The sequence below is a fragment of the Pelophylax lessonae genome (genome assembly GCF_965119305.1).
Source record: "Pelophylax lessonae genome assembly, chromosome: 12".
NCBI classification, from domain to species: Eukaryota; Metazoa; Chordata; class Amphibia; order Anura; family Ranidae; genus Pelophylax; species Pelophylax lessonae.
The window spans coordinates 196808625-196835223 of NC_138779.1; the positions used below are offsets into that span (position 1 = coordinate 196808625).

Genomic DNA, 26599 nt, shown 5'->3' on the forward strand with positions numbered 1-26599 from the left:
CTCGCGGCTGGAGGAGCTGTTTAACCTTTCCACACTTTCGCAGATATCTCTCTTTCTAAGTCAGTTTTTGAGATTTTTTAAACGCAAGTCATCTCCAAATTGACTTCCACACCTTCCACAGTGATTTGGGATTTTTGGGGGTACAGGGGAAAATTTGGCTAAACTTTAGTCGAGCTTTTAGCTGGCGTGGTTTTAAGTCGCGCTCTGACCATATTGCATCTTAATGAATCTCACACTAGGCGCTATTTTCCGCCCGCCGTTCTTTGAATGCCAATTTCAGACTTAAATAATCGCCGCTTCGCAAAATCACGCCGAAACGCCAATTCGCCGTACTATGAATCAGGCCCATAGTGACTGCAGGCTCCTGGGTTTAGTAACAAACTTTTAGCAGAATTAAACAAGCTTTCAGCTAATTTGATTTGCTAAAAGCGACAGCTAACAAAGAACAGAATAGACTGCATTATATATATTTTTAATTTTGCCCATGGTTCCGCTTTACAATTAATCAAACTGACTTAACCAAGTCACCATACAGAGTTTCATATTTCGTAGATGAGAAGCTGGTCATCCTAGGGGCTGGAGCATAGATAGCAACTGTCATTTCCACACCCTGAGCTGGCCAGTCTTCTGTATTTCTGGTGTGCAGACGCCATCCGTCCCAGGACACTGGCATCTGAGGACCATGTCCTGACACTGGAAATAATGCAAAGGTTTCTTTAAACCAAACGCTCCTGCAGTCTAATGAAGCACCTTCCTAGGTAGGTGCTAGTGAGAAAGTATGGTTTTGAGCTCTGCCTGCTTACCAAAGGGGTTGCAGGTAAATCTCTATATTGCGCTCTGCCTACCAGGGAGCAGGATCTGTTAGTGAGGTCTGCTCATTGTGCTCGGTATGCGATTCATTGAGTCTGGAGAGTGTTTCATGCTGGTCCAATAGGGAGGCATGTTGGATAGTGGGAGGAAACCTGACGAATGGGTGCATAGGCTTTGATACAGTCCTGATGATTAGCAGAGGGCAGGTTGCCTTGGTGCATGCTGGGATACTGTATAAAAACCAGGAGCACATGTGTTCGGGTTCTTTCGTTGGAGAGCGGAGTCCCGGAGGGAGGGGGCGGCAGCCTCCTCCTCTGTAGAGGTGCCATGCGGTCGCAGCAGGTTGTCCTCAGGGCCAGAGGTGCGGTTGAGAGGAGCTGAACCCAGAGGTCCAGGGAAGCTGACTGAGAGGGGAGACACTAGAGATCCTGTGGCTGCATGACTAGGGGATTAAAGATGATTTGTCTCCATTCTGCTCTGACCATCACTCTCCTCCTCCATTATAAATTACCACATAACCACAGGTTGGAGTTAAATGGCCATAGCAGCCTTTTATTAACAAACTGTATACATAACAGGTAAATAACATGTTAAACCCAGTTTTTTACTGGAGCCTCAAGGTCCAGGTAGGCATCAATGAAGGAGGTACCTGCGTCCGACTTAATTAGGCCTCCAGCCACCACAGCACCGGCTCGGAGACAACCAGTCGCAGGTACCAACATAGCAACTACTGGGAGCCGTACCTCAGACTGTTCCCTACCAAGTATAAGTTTGCACCATCAGGGAGCCGTACCTCAGACGGGTCCCTACCAAGTATAAGTTTGCACAATCAGGAAGCCATACCTCAGACGGGTCCCTACCAAGTATAAGTTTGCACCATCAGGGAGTCGTACCTCAGACGGGTCCCTACCAAGTATAAGTTTGCACCATCAGGGAGCCGTACCTCAGACGGGTCCCTACCAAGTATAAGTTTGCACCATCAGGGAGCCATACCTCAGACGGGTCCCTACCAAGTATAAGTTTGCACCATCAGGGAGCCGTACCTCAGACGGGTCCCTACCAAGTATAAGTTTGCACCATCAGGGAGCCATACCTCAGACGGTTCCCTACCAAGTATAAGTTTGCACCATCAGGGAGCCGTACCTCAGATGGGTCCCTACCAAGTATAAGTTTGCACCATACTAACCTACCAGGACCTTGTACCCCGCTTGCTGCCATGACAATGAACCACCCCAAAAGAAGAAAGCCTCTGTTAAAACAAAAACCAAAAACAAGGGCGGTGGACCGCACAACCAAAAGTCAGAAAAACAAGAAAATACAAGAAAATTGGAGGGAGGGTGGGAAATATTTTCCAATGCAGCTTTCCTCTGACTGAAGACTTCCTGAGGCTCCTAGCTTGACCTCTTCCTGTAGCTCCACCCCTTCCTGGCCTAAACCCCAATTAAAAGTCCCACCACTTATATTTTCTATCGTACTGGGCTGAAAACTCCTCCTTGTCCCAAACCCCTTTAACCCCTGTCATGCTGGCCCTCCGTTCATGTCTCTTCTCTCCTTTACTCCGGGCCTCTCTGTATCGTGAGTACAGGAACTCGTGTTAAGGTGTCTGACCTGAGAGGTGCCACCCCAAAAGTAGGATAGTCAGTGGACGGGTGTCAGCAGAGAGAGGATACTAGGGAATCCTGAAGATAAGAGTGTTCACCAATTCGTCTTGAAGGAAACAAGAGACTTAATACTTATTCATCCAAAATGGCAGGATGAATTAACAGCCTGGCTGTTCCATACCTAAAAGCGAAGTAGAGAAGATAGAAGTCCTCAAATACGGAGTATCCCACTATTCCCTTCTCCTATCCCCATTATATAATAAACAACAAAACCACCAAATACCCCTGTACTGATTATTGGAGTGGGAGCCAAGAGGAATTAAAGCGGAGTTCCACCCATTTTTAATAAGTTGGATTACATAGATGTATGTAATCCCCTTTAAAACGACTTTTACCAATGGAAACTTTTTTTTTTTTTTTTGCTAGTAAATACCTTATTTTTTTGTTTATTCCTCCTCTCCTCAATTCCGGGTCCGATCGGCGATGACGTCATTCGGCGATTCGCAGTGTGTGCTGGGATGTATTCCATGCCAGAAATCTTGCATTATTACCCAGGAGCTGAGCTGTACTGTGTGTATTGGGCCGTGACCTGCCCCGCCTCCTCTCAGTGAGTTGTACTGTATGCATTGTATTCAGGCTGTTCTCTGCCCCGCCTCCGCCCCACCTCCTCTCAGTGAGCGAAGACTTAAAGCATTATACCCTCACTGAGCTCACTGAGAGGGGGCGGAGGCGGGGCAGAGAACGGCCTGAATACAATGCATACAGTACAACTCACTGAGAGGAGGCGGGGCAGGTCACGGCCCAATGCACACAGTACAGCTCAGCTCCTGGGTAATACTGCGATATTTCTGGCATGGAATACATCCCAGCACATACTGCGAATCGCCGAATGACGTCATCGCCGATCGGACCCGGAAGTGAGGAGAGGAGGAATAAACAAGAAAATAAGGTATTTACTAGCAAAAAAAAAAGTTTCCATTGGTAAAAGTCGTTTTAAAGGGGATTACATACATCTAAAGTTACGAAAATGGGTGGAACTCCACTTTAAGAAATTGCATTTGCTTATGGCATGTGCTGGTAACCAGGGGGACCCGCAGAGTGAATATCTGGCAGTCCTTATGGGGACAGTGCTACAATATCATGGTGGACTACTGGTTTACAGAGGGCTCCCTCCAGAAAAAATATTTTAATTAGCGTCTGTGCACTCATCATCATCGCTGCCTAAAGAGCCGATCTTCCACCTGTCTTCTGTGTTGTAGGCTCCGGCAACACGCCAGTGCCACTTTTCCTGGATAATACCGGGCATTTTTTCCATTTAAAATCACCTTTCTCACCCCGTCCCCTCCTCCACCAAATCTAAGTGTTTTTCAAAGTGTCTTTTAGTTCTGCATCATCAGGAGAGCCGGAGTTTATTCTTTGCAATTTGTGTCTGAAAGTCCTTTTGCTGTGTAATTATCGAGCGCGCTCCTACCCTCCTCTATCACACTGTAGTGGCAACTAATGTCAGCGCTTTTAGCGGCCGGATCTCTCTACCCACACTTACGGGTTATACGCTTAACCCTTTGCTTTCGGTAGGGCAACAAGGATTTGATAATATTCAAATTAAACTGACCAACTGCACTTATATCTAAAATAATAAATCGACTCTGTGTAGACCAATCATTCCCAACCAGGGTTCCTCAAGATTTGGCTTGTGGTTCCTTGAGCTGTGACATATGGCTCGTTTCCACTGAGCTTTCTGGTACGGTTCGGTACGGTACGCTATTTATGCCGTTTCCATTATGAATGGTACCCTAATTCCGAACCGTACCACTTTTTTGGTACCCTTTCGTTGGGGTACCAAGCACATTAGTACCGTACCAACAGGGTGGAGCTACACTCTGGAGAACTTGATTGGTTGACAGAGAATCGTTGATCACAGCTTTCTTGCTGCACCACGCCTATCATGAAAGGGTACTATTGGCAGTGGAAACGCAAGGTGTACTGTTCCGAACCGTACCGTACTGAACCAAACCGTACCGTACCACTCAGTGGAAACGTGGCATAAGTGGCCTTCCATCTGATGGTGCCTTCAAACTTGTTAGAGCCAGTGGCATGACTGCAACAGCGTCATTCCCACCCCTGTGAGGGTAGCATTCTTCAGACTTACTACAACCGATGTAAGGGGCATTTTCCCAATGACCCCTGATGGACTAATCTCTTAGGGGTTCCCTGAGATATGAAAATGAAGGGTTCCTCTGGGGTAAAAAGGTTGAGTTAGAGTGATGTAGGGCAGCCTTTCTCAACCTTTTCAGTACAGAGGAACCCTTGAAATAAATTTCTGGTCTCGGGGGAACACTACTAAAAATTAAAAATCTACAACTTGACACATTAGTGTGACAGTCAGTGGAAAGAATGCTCCTTACTCTTGTCATCGTTGGGAAGAATTTCCTCCTTACAGATAGTTAAAAGGAACAATGGTGTCACTGGGAACTTATCGGAGAGGCAGAAATTGCCCATTGCTCAAGGAACCCCTAACAACCTCAGGAGGAACCCTGGTTGACAAACCCTAATGTAGACCATAGTGTGTTGAGTGTTCAGTGGAACTGCATTAATTGGCTTACTGCTATCCTCAAGGGTCGCTAGCAGAGCAGTTTTTCCCCACTACCAGGTAGGGGCTCAACTGCGTTAGACCCCGTTTATACAGGCTCTAGCCTACAAAAGCTAGTCTAAAGTCATGAACAGCAAGCATTTAAAAAAGGTTTTAGCAAGCTTTTAGGATTTCATCTTAACACATCAATCAGCTTAGTACTGATCTTAACCTCTTCGCGCCCGCGCTATACCTGAAAGATGGCTACAGCGCGGGCCTAAATTGCTGGTAGGGTGTCCATGTGCGTCCTCTCGAGCATGCACTGCCACCTATCAGTGCAGCCTCATCCGTGCCTCTTGATCAGTGCCACCCATAAGTACAGCCCATCAGTGTAGCCTCATCAGTGCACAATAATTAGGGAGAAAAATTTGTGGTTTGCAAAATTTTATAACAAACTATGAAAACTGTTTTTTTTTCTTCAAATTTTTGGCCTTTTTTTGTTTAGCAAAAAATACACCCCCCCCCCCCCCCCGCCCCGTAGTGATTAAATGCCACCAAAAGAAAGTAAAAAAAAAAAAGATAAAAATTTAATTTGGGTACAGTGTAGTGTGACCGCGTAATTGTCATTCAAAGAGTGACCGTGTTGAAATCTGAAAATTAGCCTGGGCAGGAAGGGGGATTTAAGCTCCCAGTAAGCATGTGGTTAATGATGGCTGTGGCTTTAAGCAAATGTTTAGCATGGTTGTAAACCTCTACAATGAAAAATAACAAAGCATATCTTTCTGCCATGTATACCCGCCTCAATCCAAAGCATTCAGGTCGATTTTGGTCTGCTATCTCCTTCCTCTGCCATCTGCATGAGTCACTCCTGACAGGTTATGCCGACTCCAAGGGTTTAATGGGAATGAAGGAAGGGAACTCCAGCACACGGCCTGTGATGAACAGCTTCAGCTGTGGGCGTTTCTCTATGAGAATGTGTAGAGCTGGGCAAGGATGTCCATTCCCTCCACTCAAGTCTCAGATTACACTCCGCTTCCTGCTCTATGCTGTGCAGTGTGTGACATCAGATTCCCGCCCTCTGCCTTTGACAATTAGAAATGCTGTGTAAACTGTACAATTTTAATGGCTGTGGATAAGAGATTGTGCTAGATAAACAGGTACAACTTGTGTAGAACGATTTGTTTCATCTCTGTGAGGTCATTTTAGTGGGTATATATAAAACTTTGCAATCACTTTAAACAGGCTTTCAGCTTTTAGCTAATTTGCTAAAAACTTGTGTAACGCTACAGCCAATATTAGCATCGGTATTTAGCACTCCCAGAGTGGAGCTAGGGTGCCCTAAGGACTTTAACCACTTCCGGACTGCCCGCCACAGTTTTACGTCGGTACTTTGACGTTAAATACCAGGGTTATGTTAGCTATCCATAACTCTGGCATTTTCTCACAAGGTGGGCGGTCCTCTTTCACATAAAAGTGGTCCCAGTGGCAGATTTGTCGCGGGATCACTTTTATGGGCGGTGGGAGAGGTGCCCCACTTCCACCGCTTTATGGTCGTTTTCCCCTCTTACCGGAACCGTCGGTAGCAGGAAAAACGATCCGATCCTCTCTGGTGCTGTGCAGGAAGTTCAGTTGAGGGCAAGATGGCCCTAGACCTACTCTGTAACTCTAAACTGGTAACCTGTAGAAATTTTTAAAGCGTCGCCTATGATGATTTTTAAGTACCGTAGTTTGTCGCCATTCCACGAGCGTGCGCAGTTTTGAAGCATGACATGTTTGGTATCTATTTACTCAGTGTAACATTATTTTTTACATTATAGAAAAAAAATTGGCTAATTTTACTATTTTCTTATTTTTTAATTCAAAAAAGTGTATTTTTTCCCCAAAAAATTGTGTTTGTAAGACTGCTGCGCAAATACGATGTAACATAAAGTATTGCAATGATCCCCATTTTGCTAAAACAAAATATATAATGTTTAGAAGTTCTAAGTAATTTTCTAGCAAAAAATACTGATTTTAACTTGTAAACAACAAGTGTCAGAAATAGGCCCGGTCCTTAAGACCCCGTTCACACTGGGGCGACTTGTCAGGCGAGGGTCGCCTGCCATAGAGTAGCACAGGACCCGTTCTAATAGGAGCGACGCAAGTCGCTCCGACTTAGAAAAAGGGTCCTGAGCTTCTTTGGGGCAACCTCGGAGCGACCTGCATTGACTTCAATGATATGAAGTCCGTGCAGGTCTCTCCGAAGTCGCGGTGCGCGCTGTGCACCGCGACCTCGCAGGTCGCCCCGGCAAGTCGGGTCGCTGCAATGTGAACCGGCTCTAAGTGGTAAAGAAGGCTATGTAAAGCTTTGTAAAATGTGTATCCTCTTCGAGTCCAACAACTTACATATGGTCTTCTAAAGAGGAACGCCAGTCTGCTCACATCATTTGGAATAAAAAACATATTTGTCATTCTGAAACTTCCCTCCAACCACTTTGCATATTATTTTATATACACATATATGTGATTCTGTGCACTTGCTGCAGAAATCTCCCTCCACTAAGTCTGGCTGCAGCCATTTTAACTGTGGGCAAATGAAGGTGCTGCCTGTTCACTTCCTGGTTTATACAGACACAAAGAGGCACACAGAGACACATACACATATATACAGACACACACATATATATACAGAGAGACAGACACACTCACACCACTGCTTTCCTGCACATTTCTCCTCTATTGATGAATATTAATGGATTTTTGCAGTCTCCTGTTATCTCCGCCCTCACCCAGCCCCCTCCAGCTCTGTAGCTCTAATTGGCTCTCCTATGACTCACCCCTCCTCCCTTGCTGGAAAACTCTCACAAGTGTGAGGGAGAGAGCTGTGCATGATGTCACTCATTAGCATATGCCATGGATCTCTAAACTAAGGCCCTCCAGCTGTTGTGGAACTACACATCCCATGAGGCATTGTAAAACTCTGACATGCACAGACATGACTAGGCATGATGGAATTGTAGTTCCTGAACAACTGGAGGGCCATAGTTTGGAGACCCCTGGTCTAGGCTATTTACTAGATAATAAATAGGAAATGGGCTGTATAAGGTATTTACTATTCAAAGTTAAAATAACAAGGGCAGAGGATTTAATAGATGGAAAGATGAAAAAATGACTGAAGGTCCGCTTTAAGGGCTTGTTCACACCACAGAAAGACAGTCCGGATGTGTTTTTGATGCATTCTGGTGCGTTTTCAAAGTTTTCCAGTGCATTCTTTCCCATCTTGCTTTTTTCCCCAAAGGTTTCCTGGGAGTTTCTGAACATAGCCTAAGGGCGACCTTGAGGGCCAATGCTGAGCATCACCGGAGTAATGGCTCCTTTGTTCCCAAAGACAAGTAGGACCAAGACTGTCGCATTTCTCAAGCTAATGAGCGTTGCTTCTTTTCCTCCAAATGCTGAATCCAAAAGCAAAAATCTGATCACTCCATGTATTTGTGAGTGGATTTTGTATTTTGGCTCCCCCCCCCCACCCGCCTCCCTTTCGGGTTAGAAAATGAGCTACTATCAGTGTGAATACTTCCGCAGTACACTTCATATGTTGCTAGGTGAGCTCCATCACTTGGAATTGTCTGACATAATCCTTTACTTATTAAACAGAGCTTCAAAGTGCTAAGAAAGGAATATTGATCTCAATCTACAACAAGAGCGGTCACGTTCTGATGCTACAGCTATTCCTGACCTTCACTTCTCATCATTATGATCACCAGAGAATGTGTGACGACTGGAGGTCACAAGAACAAGCGCCGAACATTACCCGGCTTACATAGTCAGAATGTATTGTATGTGTGTATACTCTGTGTGTGTATGTGTGTATATGTATGTGTGTGTGTATATATATATATATATATATATATATATATATATATATATATATATATATATATATATATACACTTTAGTACCAAAAGTATTGGGGCGCTTGCCATGGACTTTAATGGAATCCCAGTCTTAGTCCGTAGGGCTCAATATTGAATTGGCCCATACTTTGCAGCTATAACAGCTTCAACTCTTCTGGGAAGGCTGTCCACAAGGTTTAGGAGTGTGTCTATGGGAATGTTTGACCATTCTTCCAGAAGCGCATTTGTGAGGTCAGGCGCTGATGTGGACGAGAAAGCCTGACTCGCAGTCTCTGCTCTAATTAATCCCAAAGGTGTTCTATTGGGTTGATGTCAGGACGCATTGCAGGCCAGTCAAGTTTCTCCACCCCAAACTCTCTCATCCATGTCTTTATGGACCTTGCTTTGTGCACTGGTGCGAAGTCATGTTGGAACAGGAAGGGCCATCCCCAAACTGTTCCGACAAGAGCATGAAATTGTCTAAAATGTCTTGTATGCTGATGCCTTAAGAGTTCCCTTCACTGGAACTGAGGGGCCAAGCCCAACCCCTGAAAAACAACCCCACACCATAATCCCCCTCCACCAAATAATTTGGACCAGTGCACAAAGCAAGGTCCATAAACACATGGATGAGCGAATTTGGGGTGGGGGAACTTGACTGGCCTGCACCTCAACCTGATAAAACACCTTTGGGATGAATTAGAGTGCACACTGCGAGCCAGGCCTTCTTGTCCACATCAGTGCCTGACCTCACAAATTAGCTTCTGGAAGAATGGTCAAACATTCCCAAAGACACACTCCTAAACTTTGTGGACAGCCTTCTCAGAAGAGTTGAAGCTGTTATAGGGTGGGCTGACTCAATATTGAACCCTACAGACTAAGACTGGGATGGAATTAAAGTTAATGCGTGTGAAGGCAGGTGTCCCAATACTTTTGGTAATATATTGTACATATTTCTTCCCCCTTTATCTATTCTATATTGTGCTTGATACTGACAAGTACTTTGACTCATTCACATGTGTGGCTGGGATACAGGTGGTTGAGCCACACTATCCCACCCTTAATGGTATGCAGTGGTGTAAGGTGGGCAAGATCACAGGGGTAGTTTCTCAAGTGCAAAATTCCTAGGGGTGCAAAAAGATAAGGGCAGGGGTGTTTTAGTCCCAGACACCTACTCTGCATGTGTATCATTGGGGGGTGGGGATGGTAAGAGTATTACCAGGTAGTGATTGTAAAGGACTTGTGCTTGCCTTGCCCCAGAAGCTGGCAACCCACTCTACCCCACTGATGGTATGCCCCACTCTGGGGCCCTCTGGTGAATAACTAGGCAACTACATTGCCTGCTTTCAATGCAGGGTTCTTTACATTAAATATAGCAGCACCTAGTAGCCAATTTGGGGGACTACACTGGCAGTCCTGTGCCCCCTACCCTACAAGACCTCTAGTAAAAATTACTTCTGGACTTTAAATTTCACACTCTTTGGCACTTTACCCATGGCACCGCCAGGATAAGCAGTCACACTGTGCCATGTACAGATTTTCTCCATGTCTTTTGAGACTTGAGAGGGGGGAAGGGGACTGTAATAAGGACGTGCTAATGACTCAACCTATCTTCCGTCCATCGACTGTTGAACTGTTATATGGACACAGAGTAGAGGGGGGAGGACTGCAATGAGGACATGCTAATGGCTCAACCTATCCTCTGTCCATTGACTGTTGAACTGTTCTATGGACACAGAATGGAAGGTGGTAGTAGGACTGCAACGAGGACATGCCAATGGCTCAACCTGTCTTATGTCTATTGACTATTGAACTGTTCTATGGACACAGAGTGGAGGGTAATAGGAGGACTGCAATGAGGACATGCTAATGGCTCAGTCTATCCTTTCTTCATTGACTGTTGAACTGTTATGTGGACACAGAGTAGAGGGAGGGAGGACTTTAATGAGGACATACTAATGACTCAACCCAGGGCTGCTGTTAGAAATCGCGGGGCCCCGTACAGACTACCTGGCAGGGCCCTCCCAAGAAAATATTAAAGATCAATTTAGCTAAAATTACAACAAAATCACTATTAGCAGACACAAATATAACATAACTCACATAATTCCTGCTAAATCTAAAAAAAAAAACTATGTTAATAAATAAAAATGAAGATGAGATGAGAAAAATATACAGGCTGGGCAGTTGGAGCTCAGTGATCAGAGAGACAGAGGGAGAGAAACAAAGTTACAAATAAACTCCTGAGCAGAGATAACATTAGAGCCAGTGCTGGGAGGGGGGGGCCCACACAAGGGAGGGGGATTAGTGAGGAATAACGGTCTCTTTCTCAGCAGATAAAAGCTGATAGCCGGGAGAGGGACAGATCAGATTCAGGTGCTGGAGGAAGATTTCTGTATTTGTTGTCCATCACTAATCCCCCTCTCTGTGTGGGCCCCCCTGTGTGCTCGGGCCCCCTACAAGAGGGCTGGTGGTCCCCCCCTATCAGCGGCCCTGACTCAACCTATCCTTTGTACTGTTCTACGGACATAAAATGGAGGGGGGGGGGGGACTGCAATCAGAACATGCTAATGACTTGACCTATCCTCTATCCATTGCCTGTTCTGTGGACACAGAGCAGCGGAGGGGGGGGGGGACTGCAATGAAGACATGATAGTGGCTTAACCCATCCTCTGTCCATTGACAATGGACAGAGAATTGGTTGAGTTTTTAACATGTCTTCATTACAGTTTCCAACCCCCCCCCCCCCAGTCTTGCCCGTACAATAGTTCTTTGAGCTCTATATACTCTCTCCTTGCGGTTTCAGTTGTCAGGCCAGGTCACGCAGCAGAAGACTCCCCTTACCACGAAGCAGACTTGTAGGTGTTCATCCAACTGCGCTGATACACCCAGAGGTCACCCGTCATCCTTTCTCCTGACATCTTTTTTTTTTTTCCTCTTTCCTCTCCTCTGCCTGGAAAGTGCTCAAGGCAATATAGCCTGGAGTCTTCAGATTCCCCATGGCAGGGCCACTACCACTTGCCAAGCTTTTAAATTACAATGCAAAGTAAGTGGGCCCAGTGCCAGAGCCTGCACAGTAACCTTGCGGAGAGAGAAACCTCTCTTGGGTTCCTAAGGATCGTTGACGTGTTCCATACCGCACCCGCCGCGTGTTCCGTGTTCTAACGCGTGCTCTTTGTGTCATACAACCGCTGATTAGCCTACACGTAGACACGACACGGTATGCCTGAATTGTTTCATCCGGTCCGCAGGGAGAAGGCAGCGAATGGCTGGAGATCCCTCTCGCTTTCCTCCTAAATTATAACAGACATTAAAACAGTAGAGGGAAGTTGGAGATGGCAAAGTGCCTTCCTCTTGTTTGATGCCAAACTGGCAGTCGAGTGCAGGGAAAAAAAAAAAGTATTAATTTCTTCTCATTAACTCACATTTACCCCATTCCAGGAATAGGCTGACTATTGTATCTGTCAGCTGATTTTAATGAACTAGAGCAGACCTGTGATGTTATGTCTGGGCCTTTGTCGCACACCTTCACCTTTGTTGTATATAGAAGAGGGTGACCTGACCTTTGCTGCCTCGAGAGACATTTTCTAATGCCATAAGCAGAAGCCAACAGAAATAAGTTGGAATCATTACGTCTTAACTCCAGGCACAAGAAGCTTTTATTTAAATGTATGCCTTAATAGCCACATAGGAACAAAAATCCAACGTGTGCACCAAATGGCTTTGCCAACCAAGATAAAACTTTGCAAAAGTAGCAATGACATTATTACTGTGCTGTACATAGCCTGAGCAGAGAGCAGAACTGTGGGAGGGGCCCAGAAGGTCCACCCAGTACAGACAGGAGGGGGGCGTAGACAAGACCGGTCACCCTGCACAAGGAAAGAGAGCCGCAGTGAGCGGTCTTCATCACAGGAAGGAAAAGTTCCAAACTGGATTACTGCACAGATCTGGAAGAAATGTACAAAGCTCACCAAGATTTAAGGAAGAATACACATGATTTAATGTATTTGGACAATATTTGCTGATCCCGAAGTTCAGCTTTAAAGTGTCATTCTTCTCCAAAAATGTCAGTTTTTGGTAGACGTCTCCGAATTTTCTGCTATCTCTTGGGGATTTTATTGTCCTCTTTCCCTCCAGCCCTGGTGCCCCTTTAACAGGGTCTTTACACCTGGGGGCAGAAAGGACCCGCCAATCGAATAACCCCTGTGATCGGCTGTCAAAGTGGTCACAAGATCGTGAACCTCTCCTGCCTGCTCGCAATCATTAGTAAAAACCGAGAGCTGTGCTGGGAGCATGCATTGAGTGCCTTCTCAGCAGCTCTGCTGCCATTGGAAGCATATGTGCCACACATAGACGTTGAAGCTGTGGGTGGCAAGAGGTTAACTTCCTGGGACTGCACACTTTCTGCATGCACTTTGAGTGTCTCCCACTATTCCTGCTGGGTTTGCCATTTTGTTATGTTATGGAGCTTGTAACAGAAGAAACTGGAGACCCCCAAAAACATCCAGGTGGACAGGAACAGTCAGGGATTGTAGTAGGAAGATCTTGCTGTTGGGGCATCCAAGACATATAAGAAGCCAGCAACTTACTAACCCTCATGGCAGCACCTATAACTACATTTTCACTTTTTCGGTGGGGGCAAACCCTTAAAGTTGAGCTCGGGGAATTATCATTTTTGCATACTTACATTGGGCCACCTTGACCCAATGTAAATATCTATATCTGGCATCCAGGCAGGGGCGCTGGTGGTGTTGAAAATCACTGTAGTAGTCTGTGCTACATATAATGGGAGCTCCCTCTCCAGTCATACAACACCCTGTTTTTTTCTGATTTATAAAAACAAGACTTTCCCTGATTGGACAAAGTCAAAATTAAGACTTCACTGCCCCTTCCTCCACCTAGTCAAGTGAGGTGAGATCACAAAAAAGTTTTTAACTGTTTCGGCAGTTTTAGAAACAAAATCCTGTCTGCTGACTGACCGACAATTTTTATTAAGAATAAATAATAAAATTGTAAGGATAAACTTGTCCTGATTCCAGTTTGAGCATTTAAGAAAAAGATGTGGATCCCCAAGCGTGGCTTCAAACAATACCGCATCTGATCTCTAGCACTATCCTCTGTAGACTCACCCATTCATTCTTGTGGCGCCACTCCTCTTTCAAGTCAAATGACACCCAGTGTTGTTCAACCCACCTCCTGTAGGCCTGGGGCGTCAAAGCTCCGCCCTTCACCCTTAATTTAAAGGGAAGTATACTGCAGATGGTGGCACCATGTAATGACATGGAGCTGCTCTCTGCAGAGTTTGGGATCTGTCTACCACTGAAGGAAGAAGGGGAGCTGATGTCACTGGAGAAGACTAAATACTGTACGCCTGGAAAAAAGATGTGTATATATAATTGGTGTGGGGGGTTTAGATGGAGTAACCAAGCTGGGCTTTGAGTATTTAACTGAACCATTTGTTTTATATTCCTGAGGCAAGAACTAGGTGGAAGTAGAGGAATGGGTGTCATAGGGACAGGAAGCCATAAACCGTAATAAATATTAAATGCACCCAGGGCTTTTTTTCAGTGGGAACGCAGGGGAACGCAGTTCCGGCACCTCCAGCACTTAATATATGCCATGGCAAGGGGTGCTGGAGGGTCTACTGATGCTGGCTGCTGGGGGATCTATTGTTGCTAGAGGGGATATATTTTTGCAAGGCAATCTATTGTTGCTGGTGGAGGATCTTTTGATACTGGGGGTTAATTGTTGCTGGAAGGAATCGACTGTTTAGTGAGGGGTCTACAGTTTCTGGCTGCTAGAGAGTCTATTGATGCTGGGAGATCGTTTGCTGCTGCTGGGAGTCTATTGCTTCTGGGAGGGGGGGGGGTCTATTGCTACTGGCTGTGGGGGGTTCTATTTTATTGCTTTTCATGTTTTCATAACCAAATTCCATACATTCCACTACAAAATTATACTTGGCTAGGGGGTGGAACCAAGGGTCGGTGCTCGGAGGTGGGTATGGGTGGAACCAAGGGTTAATGCTCCGAGGTGGGTAGGGGTGGAGACACTAAGTAACTTAGAAGGGGGAGTTCCTGCACCTATTCTCTGAGAAAAAAAGCCCTGGTTGCACCTAAAGGATCTTTCCCTTTCAACAGTCCAGACTTTCAATCATTGTGTCCCAGCGGTGACCATCAAGGGTTGCTACACAATATGAAAAACTCCACTTGCTACATCTGTAAATCGAATAAGTTCTGTTCCTAGCACGGAGCCATTGGTCACTTCCCAGCCCAACGACCTTCATTTATGCAAGCCTTCAGTTCCATGCTGTGGCAACAGGAGGCGCTGTGCCATGAGAACAGCTGCACTTGCAGTAGGTTCCGCCAGTGGCACCGCTCTTCTAGTTTATATAACATATCTGCTCTTAATGACTCATGGTTTGTCTGCAAAAAAAAAAAAAGTCTTGTTTTCTAATCACTCAAAGCTCACAGAGTATTTGCAAAATGCTATGAGGGCCTAGCTGCAAATCTACCATCGCTCTGGGAAATGAATTCACTGTAAAACACTATATGTGAGCGTCTGCTTCCTAGAAATGAAATGTGTGCAATAACGCAAATAATTGAAGCCGTTATCGCCTGTTTTATCACCTGCTCGGGGCTGACGCCGCCTGATTTGTTCCTGCGACGCTCCTGTATAATGTATTATCTATACGCAGATAGGTGAAGCCCGTATTAGTGTTGTATTTTAGGTGTAAACTAGGCTTTTTCTCATGCTGGTATATAAAAAAAAAAAAAAGGAAACATCAACCGCTAAATAAGAGCGTAATGCTTCGGATTGGGTTAATGACTTAAAATCACTGTCGTTCATCTAACGTACATGCTGATATCGCTGTTTTTATTATGTTAATGATTTCTACTTTGCATAGCAACATCTTGAAGTGCCATGTCTGTGCTAAGGATGGTAAAGGAGAGAAAAGCCTTTAAAGAGAACCAGCCTTAAGCCTCGTACACACGCGTCGAAATTCGGCTGGGAATTTTCGTCCGACGACCAATCTGCCGATTTTCGGCTTGTTAGTATGATGCTTCCGACAACCGACTCCGACTTTTCGGCCGAAAAAATCCTGGTGTGCAGACTATAAAATTTTTGTCCACCGTCAAAACACGTCTGATTTTCGTACAGTCAGTACAGATTTCGACAGGGAAAAATCTTATGAGCAAGACTGGGCATGCTCAGAGAAGAAAGAACACAAAGAAAGCAAACCAACACATGGCATCACTTCTGAAGTAGAATTTTGTCGTGCGGTAAAATTCGTGTGCAGTCTAGGCACATTCCAACCAACAAAACACCACTCTGGACAAAAGACGGACGACCGATCGGCGGAAATTCATTGTGTGTGTACTAGGCTTTAGACTTGGTTTATGGCTACAGGTGCAACCAAACACGGGGCACGTTTCCACAAGGCCCCCTTCATTTCAGTAGGCTGTCCTACGCACAAGAAACACAGAAAAGTCAGCCATGACTTTCCAAAAACACACCAAATCGAGTGGTGTCAGGTTCGTTTACAGATGCTTGGGGTTGCCATTAACAGTCAAAGGGACCACTGCACATCTGCCAAAGGGCAGCACATTTCTCTGCTTGTGTTTTTGTGTATGTTCCCAACACGCAAAGATCAGCATAGGAACATCTTGAAGTGCCATGTCTGTGCTACAGGAGAGAAAAGCCTTCAAAGAGAACCGGCGTAAGGCTTGGTTCACACCTACAGACGCAACCAAGGGTGGGGCACGTTTCCGCACGGCCCATTCATTTCAATGAGCTGTCCTAACATGGAAAAGAAGTCCTTGGCTTTTTTTCAAAAATGCGCCAAATGGCATGGTGTCAGACGCGTTTGCAGATGCTTGGGGTAGCCATTAACAGTCAATGGGATCACCGCACATCGACCAAAGGGCAACACATTTCTCTGCACCTGTTTTTGTGTATGTTCCCAACATGCAAAGATCAGCATGGGATTATCTTGGAGTGCCATGTCTGTGCTAAGGATGGTAAAGGAGAGAAAAACCTATAAAGAGAACCAGCCTTAGACTTGGTTTACAGCTACAGGTGCAACCAAACATGGGGCACGTTTCCACATGGCCCCTTCATTTCAGTAGGCTGTCCTACGCACAAGAAACACAGAAAAGTCAGCCATGACTTTCCAAAAACACACCAAAGTGGTGTCAGGTTCGTTTACAGATGGTTGGGGTTGCCATTAACTGTCAATGGGGCCACCGCACATCTGCCAAAGGGCAGCACATTTCTATGTATGTGTTTTTGTGTATGTTCCCAACATGCAAAGATCGGCATAGGAACATCTTGAAGTGCCATGTCTGTGCTACAGGAGAGAAAAGCCTTCAAATAGAACCAACGTAAGGCTTGGTTCACACCTACAGGCGCAGCCAAGCTTGGGGCACGTTTCTGCACTGCCCATTCATTTAAATTAGCTGTCCTAACATGGAAAAGAAGTCCCTGGCTCTTTTCCAAAAATGCGCCAAATGGCATGGTGTCGGGCACTTTTGGAGATGCTTGGAGGTTCCATTAAAAATTACTGGCATCTGTCAAAGGGATTTTTGCACATGTTTCCCGACACACAAAGACCTGAACATATGCTGACATGCTACCCCCCAGCCTCAAAGTGTACATAGCAGGGTCAAAAAACTGAATCATGTTATAGTTTGCATTCCTTTTAAAACTAGACTCCAGGATAAGCAAATACTGTATGTTCTAAATACCACCTACTCGAGTGGCGACTCCGCTTGCCAAATGCAAAGGCTGCCAGCATGCCACCCACCTACATATGTAGCACCCGCCTAGTGTAGGATGCTAGGTAAGTTTAGTTCTTAGCTCCCCCTGTAATCAATGGAGTATTAATGATTTGCTCTGGTATTTTCAGGGTCTCATATTGCTTCCCCCTGCCTCTGAAAGAAGCTTCCAGAGCTTAGGGTGGGAGGTTCAAAACAACTAGCCTGAATATTTATCAGGTTTAGCCAATCCCCGGGGAGTGTACAGTAGGGGGCAGGAATGGAGATAAATAGTTTGAGACACTGGAGAGTGGGGTCCTTCTCCCAGGATGGTTTCAGAGGCAGAGGGCCTGCTGCTTCCATGCAGCCTTTGGAACTGGGGGCCTGGAAGGACATTGCTTGGAGCTGATGGCAGAACCACAGTACAAGGGATCTCGTCCTGGGAGGTGCCGGCTCACTCACTGGACCATGTCCGGAAGAAGCTGGAAGGTGGCAGCTGTCCTGGGGACTTGTGGCACTGGAAGCACAAAAAGCAAGTCAGCATTGGCCTTTCATTTCTTTTTTTAAAAGTTTCCTTTTAATAAAGACTAATAGTGGCCATCATGATTAGTGATATGGTGGGTCTGGCCTCTGGGCAGCGTTTGTCATCATTGATACTCATGGCACTGCCAGGCCTGGGTACCCCCATAGACTGGCATGACTAGAACATCATGGCGTAGCCTGCTATTTACACAATCAGCGCCAGCCCATGCACGCACGTTGCCGTTCCACGGTGCAAAAAAAAAAAAAACCTCCCTTCGCAAAACACTTCTCTTCCAGTTTGCATGACGATCCGATTAATGTCTAATTGCACGGCACCTTCTTGTGCTCCATTCAATTCCCCACAAATGAATTCCGCATCTCGAGCACGGCGTGCGGACGATGCGGCCTCGCAGCTGCTAGAATCCGGAGGACCCCGCTTCTCTGGGGACAGGTGTGTGGATACTGACTCGATATTATGTACACAATATCATGTTAATGTAACGGTGAAATGTGTTTTGTTGGATGAGATGGAGCACGCGCTCCCTGGGGAAAAGAGCGCTTTCCAGTTCCTGGCGGCTTTCAATGCCAGCTAATTAACCCTTCCCCGCTCAGCCGAAAGCTGCTGACTGGCGGCCCTGCGGAATAATGAGTGCATTTGGAAAAGGAGAGGGAGAAGGGCTGTGTACTCAGAGCTGCCACTGTCACAACCGCAGAGTGAAGTTATTGGCAAAATGCAAAGTCATCAACTTTTATTATCTAGAGAGTGAGCGGGCAGGGAGCACCGAAGAATGGGAGAGGAGGACAGCGAGGCCGGGAAAAATGGAGGACGCTGAATGAGCAGGAGCCTTAGAGGGAAGAGCAGATAAGTAAATAAAGCGCGTTTCTCGCTCTTCGTGCCAAACAAATCACTAAAACTTTGCTTTTCGCCATTATTTTCATTCTGGCTTTGACTTTTAAAGGAAACCAGTCATGTAAAAAAAAAAAACTATGGAGGTGACCATTGCTTATCACTTTCTCCTGAAAATGGAACATAGAAAACCAACCTTCCATGCAGGGGCAGACTGGCAACTTTCAGCCCAGGGAGCAAGTACAAACCAGAGGCCCATGGTATAGTGACTGAGCCCCCCCTCCAACTCTCCCTCTTCCTGTCCCCCTCCTGGCCCTCATTCAAGTCTGAAGCTCTGCTCCAGGTACTCTCTACTCACCGGCTGAATCTCAGTTCCCAACCTGGCCAGCAGGGGGCAGTTTGGGGAGCTGGTACAGCTTGGTTGGGGCTGGCCAGGGGAGGAGAGTCTCCAGTGGGGCATGGAACCAGCCTCTGCTCAGACACAGTTTACACCTTCCATCTTGGGGGGTTGTGGGGATGGGTGCTGCGGTTTGTCCTTGTCTTCAACCCACACTCAGTAGGTCAGTGGTGGGGACATTTTGCTTCTCTTCACCAGGAATCCTTTAGGCATGTCTGTAGCAGAAGCGGTGCAGCCTTTTTACAGGGCATCAGAGCGGGCCAGGGGGCAATTTCCCCCCACCCCCTGGACCAGTCCTCCCCTGCTTCCATGACACATTTCACCACTCCTGACTTTCTCACAAGGAATTACTTCTTCTATCCTTTGTGAGCAAACCAAGATTGGTGAAACGTGTCAGATGATCGGTTTTAGGGCGGAGTCATGGTATATGCATTCACTTTGCTAACCATAAATATAGCAAGAGGAGCTAAGTTTGGAGTGCAGCGGATATTTCTTCAAAACTTTGATGGAGTGGAGATGGGCTATAATGGCCTGCACCCAGATTGTCCATGTATAAATAGCTGCTTCCCGACTGCCCGCCACACATTTACTGCGGCAGGCTGCCTCTCATGCGTAAATCAACGTAGCCCTATGTCGGTCGCGCATGTGGTGCTGGAGGCCCCTACTAGGCAGTGGGGATGCCGATCCATGGGGCTGGCGGCCACGATTGTCGCCGGGCACCCGCGATCACTCCCCACCTAGAGAGAACAGCAGTCAGCTGTTGTAAACACAGCTGACCATTGTTCTCTCTGAAATGATCATAGAGTGCTCTATGATCCTTCTATATAGGATCACTGGTCTCTGTGGTCATTTCACAAGCCCTTCCCCCATACAGTTAGAAAACACCCCCTAGGCTCACACTTAACCCTTTGATTGCCCTCTGGGTTAACCCCTTTCCTGCCAGTGTCATTATTACAGTAACAGTGCATATTTTTAGCACTGATTACTGTAGTAATGTCACTGGTCCCCCCAAAAGTGTAAAAAATGTCAGTTAGGGGTCCGATCTGTCCACCGCAATGTCGCAGTCCCGCTTAAAATCACAGATTGCTGCCATTACTAGTAAAAAATAAATAAAAATTGCATAAATCTTTCCCCTAGTTCGAAGATGCGATAACTTTTGCGCACTCCATTCAAAATACGCTTATTGCGATTTTTATTTATTTTTTTTTTTTACCAAAAATATGTGGCAGACCACAAATTGGCCTAAAAGGATGAAAAAATTAGATTTTTAATTTTTTTTTTTTGGAATGTTGTATAGCAGAATGTGAAAAATATTGTTTTTTTTTTTTTTTTTTTTTCAGAATTGTGGCTATTTTTTTGTTTATAGCGCAAAAAATAAAAACCGCACTGGAGATCAAATACCACCAAAAGAAAGCTCTGTTTGTGGGGAAAAAAAGGACATCAATTTTATTTCGATACAGTGTCGATTACCGAGAAAATGTCATATACACCCTTCTTAGACATCTGTAGCCAGCCCTCTGGACAATTGGCAACCCTGGTGAATAGGGTGAGCCCAGGCACAACCCGCCCAGGCGCACACCAATGCACTCGGTGCTTGTGGTACTCAGTTACTGGATTTGGGGAGCCACAGTCTGGTCTGAATAATGTGTCCGGTTTCAGGTGGTCTGAAACCTTGACACATGATTCAAAACCTGGACTGTGCATGTGAATTCTGGTCAGGTGGCGACCCTAATGTCAGTAATTGTGATTCCAAACAAATGTGATAGAAGGAGACTTCCTTTCAACTTTGACGATGCGCTTGCAGCCCCATAGGCTCTAATTGAATTCCATCTCTCTCATCAATATACAGGTTTATGGGAAATAATTATAGACTATGGGGGCTGCAGGCACATGCACTAGTTTAAAAGGAGGTGACCACCAATCCCGTTCCTGTAGAAATCTGGTTGCTGACTTTCAGGATGACATGCAGCAGCGTTTGCGTCAGAAGGTAATTATGTTTTACTGTAGAAAATCTACAGAGGGCCGAGAGGGAAGGTATTCATTTCATATGTTAAAACTTGAATGTATCCTTTAAATTCACATTCTCTTGAATTACTAATGCTAGAAGTCTGTTCCAAGCATACAGCTCTTGTTCTGTAAAATAACGTTACTCTTGAACTTTCCTCCTCTTAATTTGAGTTCATGCCTTCTCTGTTCTTAAGCTTAACTCTATGCTGAGGAGACTGCCCTCCTGAATTTTTTTCGTACCTTTATATTAAATTTTTAAGATGAACTCTAGTAGCAAAAAAATGAATTTAAATCTATTCCTCAATAGCCATAAATCCACTCTATGTGCACTACATGCCTTTGCAAAACCAGGTATCACCCTGTAAAATCACTTTCTGAGAAGGGTGCAGCAGGCTCCACCCACTATAAACTGCTTGCAGAAAACTACAGGAGGGGCGGAGACAAGACCAGTTACCCTGCACAAGGAGAGAGAGCAGCGACTGGTCTTTATTAACCGGTTGCCAAGCGCCGCACGACTATATACAGCGGCGCTCGGCAACTGGTTAATATATACGTCACTAGCCTGTCACTTGCTTGGGAGCCAATAGCGGGCGAGCGCACGCCCGTGGAGGCGCGCTCCTGCCCCGGGTCGTTCCCTAGCAAGACCGTGCGTGTGACCGGCGGACCCGATGTCCGCCGGTCACTCGGCGATCGTCGGTGCGACGCGTTAAAAAAAACAACAAAAATGACAAAAATCTTTCCCTTAGTTAGTGAACGCAAAAACTTTTGCGCAAACCAATCAAAATACGCTTTTTGCGATTATTTTTTTTTTTTTTTTTTTTTTTTTTTTACCAAACATATGTAGCATAAAACAAATTGGCCGAAAATGTTAAAAAATTTTGATTTTTCCTTTTTTTTTGGGGGGGGGGGGAATTTCATATAAAAAAATGAAATGTGAAAAATATTGTTATTTTTGCAAAATTGTCGCTCTTTTTTTGTTTATAGCGTATGATCAAATAATCGCACAGGTGATCAAATACCACCAAAAGAAAGCTCTGTTTGTGGGAAAAAAAGAACGTCAAATTAGTTTAGGTACAGCGTCGCATGACCGCGCAATTGTCCGTTAAAGTCACGCAGTGCCGAATCGCAAAATAGGCCCTGGTCAGGAAGGGGTAAAATCTTCCGGTGCTTAAGTGGTTAAAGGAAGCTCCATATTTTTCGTCCATATTTTCCTATTGTGTTAAACATTGATATTAATGCATTGGCGCCTAGAGGCAAGGTAGATAAGCTAATAGTGATACTGCCTAATGGCTGTTGAAAGAAGATATCAGTCACACAGGAGTGCATTATTTTCAAGAAGTCAGCTGATTTGCATTGAGAAAATTTGTAGTAAAGCACAACTATTGTGTGCATGGGCATAGATGGGGGGGGGGGGGTAAATATGGGCATTCAAGTACCCCTTCCCTGCAGAACATCTGGCTATGGTGCAAATGCATCAGCTAGGTTAGTGTAGCCTTCCTGGCTGGCCGCCCCTTTAAGGTGGGAACCACACAGCTCAAGCACAACAGCACAACTGGTATTCCTCTTCGGCCAAGGGATTGACTTGCCACCAGTAGATGGGAGAGGGTGCACTAGTGGCTACCATGCAGACGCATCAGCTTGGGTAGTGAAGTCTTGCTGGTAGCCCATTTAAAGTGGAGCTCAAACACCTTTGTGGCCACACCTGAATGGTTCTCCTCTCCTGGCCAAGGGATTAATTTGCCACCAGTTAATGGGGGAGAGTGCACCCATGGCAAGGCAAGCCTCACCCACTAATCCCACAGAGACAGGGGAAGGAGAACGTGTGGTCAGGAACTAAAGCCCCATCACTGACTTATGTTAAATGTCCTCCCAGATGTTGAGAAAAGATATCAGTCACACAGGAGTGCATTATTTTAAATGTCAGCTGGCTCAAATTTTCATTGAGAGAAGTAGTAGTGAAGCACAACTATTGTGTAGCTCTGCAAGGCCATAGATAAATGGGTAAATATGGGCATCCAAACACCCCTCCCCTGCAGAACATTGGCCCACGGTACAGAGGCATCAGCTAGGATATTGCAGCTTAGATGGCAGCCCTTTTAAGGTGGGAGTCACATAGCTCAAACACCTATGCAGCCACACCACAGCTGGTTCTCTTTCCCGACCAAGGGCTTGACTTGCTACTAGTAGATAGGAGAGTGTGCACTAGTGGTTGCAGTGCAGATACATCAGCTAGGAATGTGTAGCATCCATGATGATGTGTGATGATGACCAGCATCATTTTTAAGGTGGGAGCCACACAGCTCAAGCACCTTCACAGCCACACCACAACTGGTTCTCCTCTCTGGCCAAGGGATTGACTTGCCAATAGTAGACAGGAAAGGGTTCACCAGTGGCAGGGCAAGCACCACCCACTAAAACCACAGAGACCGGGGAAGGAGAAAGTGTGGTCAGGAACTAAAGCCCCATCCCTCACCCATTGTTAGTGTCCCTCCTGCTGTTGAGGAAAGGTTTCAGTTACACAGGAATGCATTATTTTAAATGAGTCAGCAGATTCAGACTTGCATTGAGCAAAGTAGCAAAGCACATCTTTTGTGTAGTGCTGCATGGGCACACCACAATTGGTTCTCCTCTCCGGCCAAGGGATTGACTTGCAACCAGTAGATAGAAGAGAGTGCACTAGTGGCCACAGTCCTGATGCAACAACTATGATAGTATAGCATGGCTGGCGGCCTCTTTAAGGTGGGACCCACACAGCTCAGGCACCTTTGCAGCCACACCACAATTGGTCCTCCTCTACTGCCAGGGGATTGACTTGCCATTAGTAGATAGGAGAGGGTGCACTAGTGGCCATGGTGCAGATGCAACAGCTAGGATAGTATAGCCTGGCTGGTGACCCCTTTAAGGTGGGAGCCACATAGCTAAGGCACTTTTGCAGCCACACCACAATTGGTTCTCCTATACGACCAGGGGATTGACTTTCCATTAGTATATAGGAGAGGCTGCACTAGTGGCCATGGTGCAAATGCAACAGCTAGGATAGTATAGCCTGGCTGGTGACCCCTTTAAGGTGGGAGCCACATAGCTCAGGCACTTTTGCAGCCACACCACAATTAGTTCTCCTCTACGGCCAGGGGATTAACTTGCCATTAGTAGATAGGAAAGTTTGCATTAGGGGCATGGTCCAGATACAACAGCTAGGATAGTATAGCCTGGCTGGCGGCCCCTTTTAGATGAGAGCTACACAGCTCATGCACCTTCACAGCCACACCACAACTGGTTCTCCTCTCTGGCCAAGGAATTGACTTGCCACCAAACTCACAGAAACAGTGGAAGGAGAAAGTGTGGTCAGGAACTAAAGCCTCATCCCAAACCCACTGTAATCCTCCCCCCCCCCCCCCCAACCCCCCAGAAAAATATGTACTGCCCTGTAGCACTACTTAGTAGCAACCATTGTTTGTATATGTAGTGGGGAAATATGGCTTATATAACAACATATACATGGAAACATTTGTTTTAAAACATTAAAACGCCAATACATGGAGCAGATCTGTTTAAAATTTCCATCTGCAAAAAAGAAATTGATAAGACTAACGCATCCCTTTAAAAGCGCAACCTGTGTGGGTGCAACAGGCAGCAAAGCGTTGATGAGCATAGACTACTGCTCTGACCATAGACCTCATTTATCTCTGCGGTGTAATTTGTAATGGGCAAATGATAAATGTTTACATGCAGAGATGGAGGTCAGTTGTATTTCGAGGCTGGAAAGTGAGCTGTAAAAAAAAAAAGTAATCAGTGGGCAGTTGTGAAAAATCTATACTGGAAGGTGGTAGCGGAAATTTTCTGCCGAATAAAGCGCTGCCTTGGGGTTTGATTATAAAGACTGAAAGGAAGCAGGTTACAGTATAGAGCCATGGAAAAAAAAATATTATAGAGGGAATGCCAGATGATGAAAGAGGCTTCAAATATTTGAGAGGGGGAGAGATGGACATAGAGCGGTGGACTGGCGCACAGTATGTCTGAGGGCTGAATAGGTCAGGGATAGATGGAGAGGTATAAAACACAATGGCAGACAGCAGTAAGGGTCCTTTGAGTTTTTAATCAATAGTTCCTGAGTGTTTAGAGGCAGACATACAATCCGGAGGCATCCTGTGGTGACTCAATTAGAGGCCGTTCCATTACTCTCTGTAGCATGGCCGACTGTCCCCTCACCACCGCAAACTGCGCTGTCTTCTGATCTCTCACCTCTCGCTGCTTTTATGTCCGTTACTTAGTAGACGACACTTTCTTATTAAAGGAGTCAGCTCCGCACCAACTGTTGTCGGGCGATGGCTAAATTACACATTTGCTCCCTCATGACATGGCCCGGGACATCCTGTCATTGGTACTGAGGTCCAAGATGCGGGACTGTCCCGGCATCTTTGAAACATTATTTTCTTAAAATAACAACAAAAATTGGCATTCGTTTGGTACACAATAACTAAAGTTTGTCATGCAGTACTCAAATTTTACATCCCGGCAAGCTAAAATTTGCTGAATCTACCAAAATTCAAGCTGTGTGTGCCCCCATTGGCACCATCCAGCTCAATAAAAGTCAAATTTTTCCGAAAAGTCTGATAGACTTAAGTCCGATAGATAAGTTGTCCACGGAACAGTGACCGCATCCCATCAGAGGTGGTGGCTGTTTGGGTATTCAGTCACCACAGGTCCTGCCAGCTGTTGAATACAATAGCATCTTCGGGACTGAAGTCCAAGAGGCGGGACTGTCACGACATGTATAAAATATGATTTTCCAAAAAAAAAAAAAAAATAGTAATTGTTTAGTACAAAATGCTTTTAGCAACTTAAGTTTTCCATACAGTGCTCAAATTTTTCTGCCCGGCATGTTACTAGCAGCTCAAATTTAGTGCTGTGTGTGACAATTGACACCACTAGAGATAGGAAGGTCTGGGAAAAAAATGGAAGAAAATTAGAAAAAACTGTTTTTTTCAGTTTTTTCCAAAGCTGCCTTTTTTTCAGAAAAATGAAAAAAAAAGTGTGGAATGTGTTTTTTTTTTTTTTTTTTACAACAATGTTAAATAATATATCTATGACGTGGTTTTCAAACATTATAACATGATGACGTAATGAAAGATTTCTGATGACTTTAAGTCTGAAATTATATTAGTTTTCTCAGCTAAAGACAAACAAATACTAGAATACAATTCAAAAAAACACTGTACTT

General features: G+C 45.5%; 1 protein-coding gene across 1 annotated transcript in view; it reads left to right on the forward strand.

Annotated features, from left to right (window-relative positions):
* The window catches only part of CADM4 (cell adhesion molecule 4), a gene marked incomplete at its 5' end in the record, with an annotated part of 735914 nt that overhangs the window by 459669 nt on the left and 249646 nt on the right, over window positions 1–26599 (forward strand). The window lies entirely within an intron of this gene.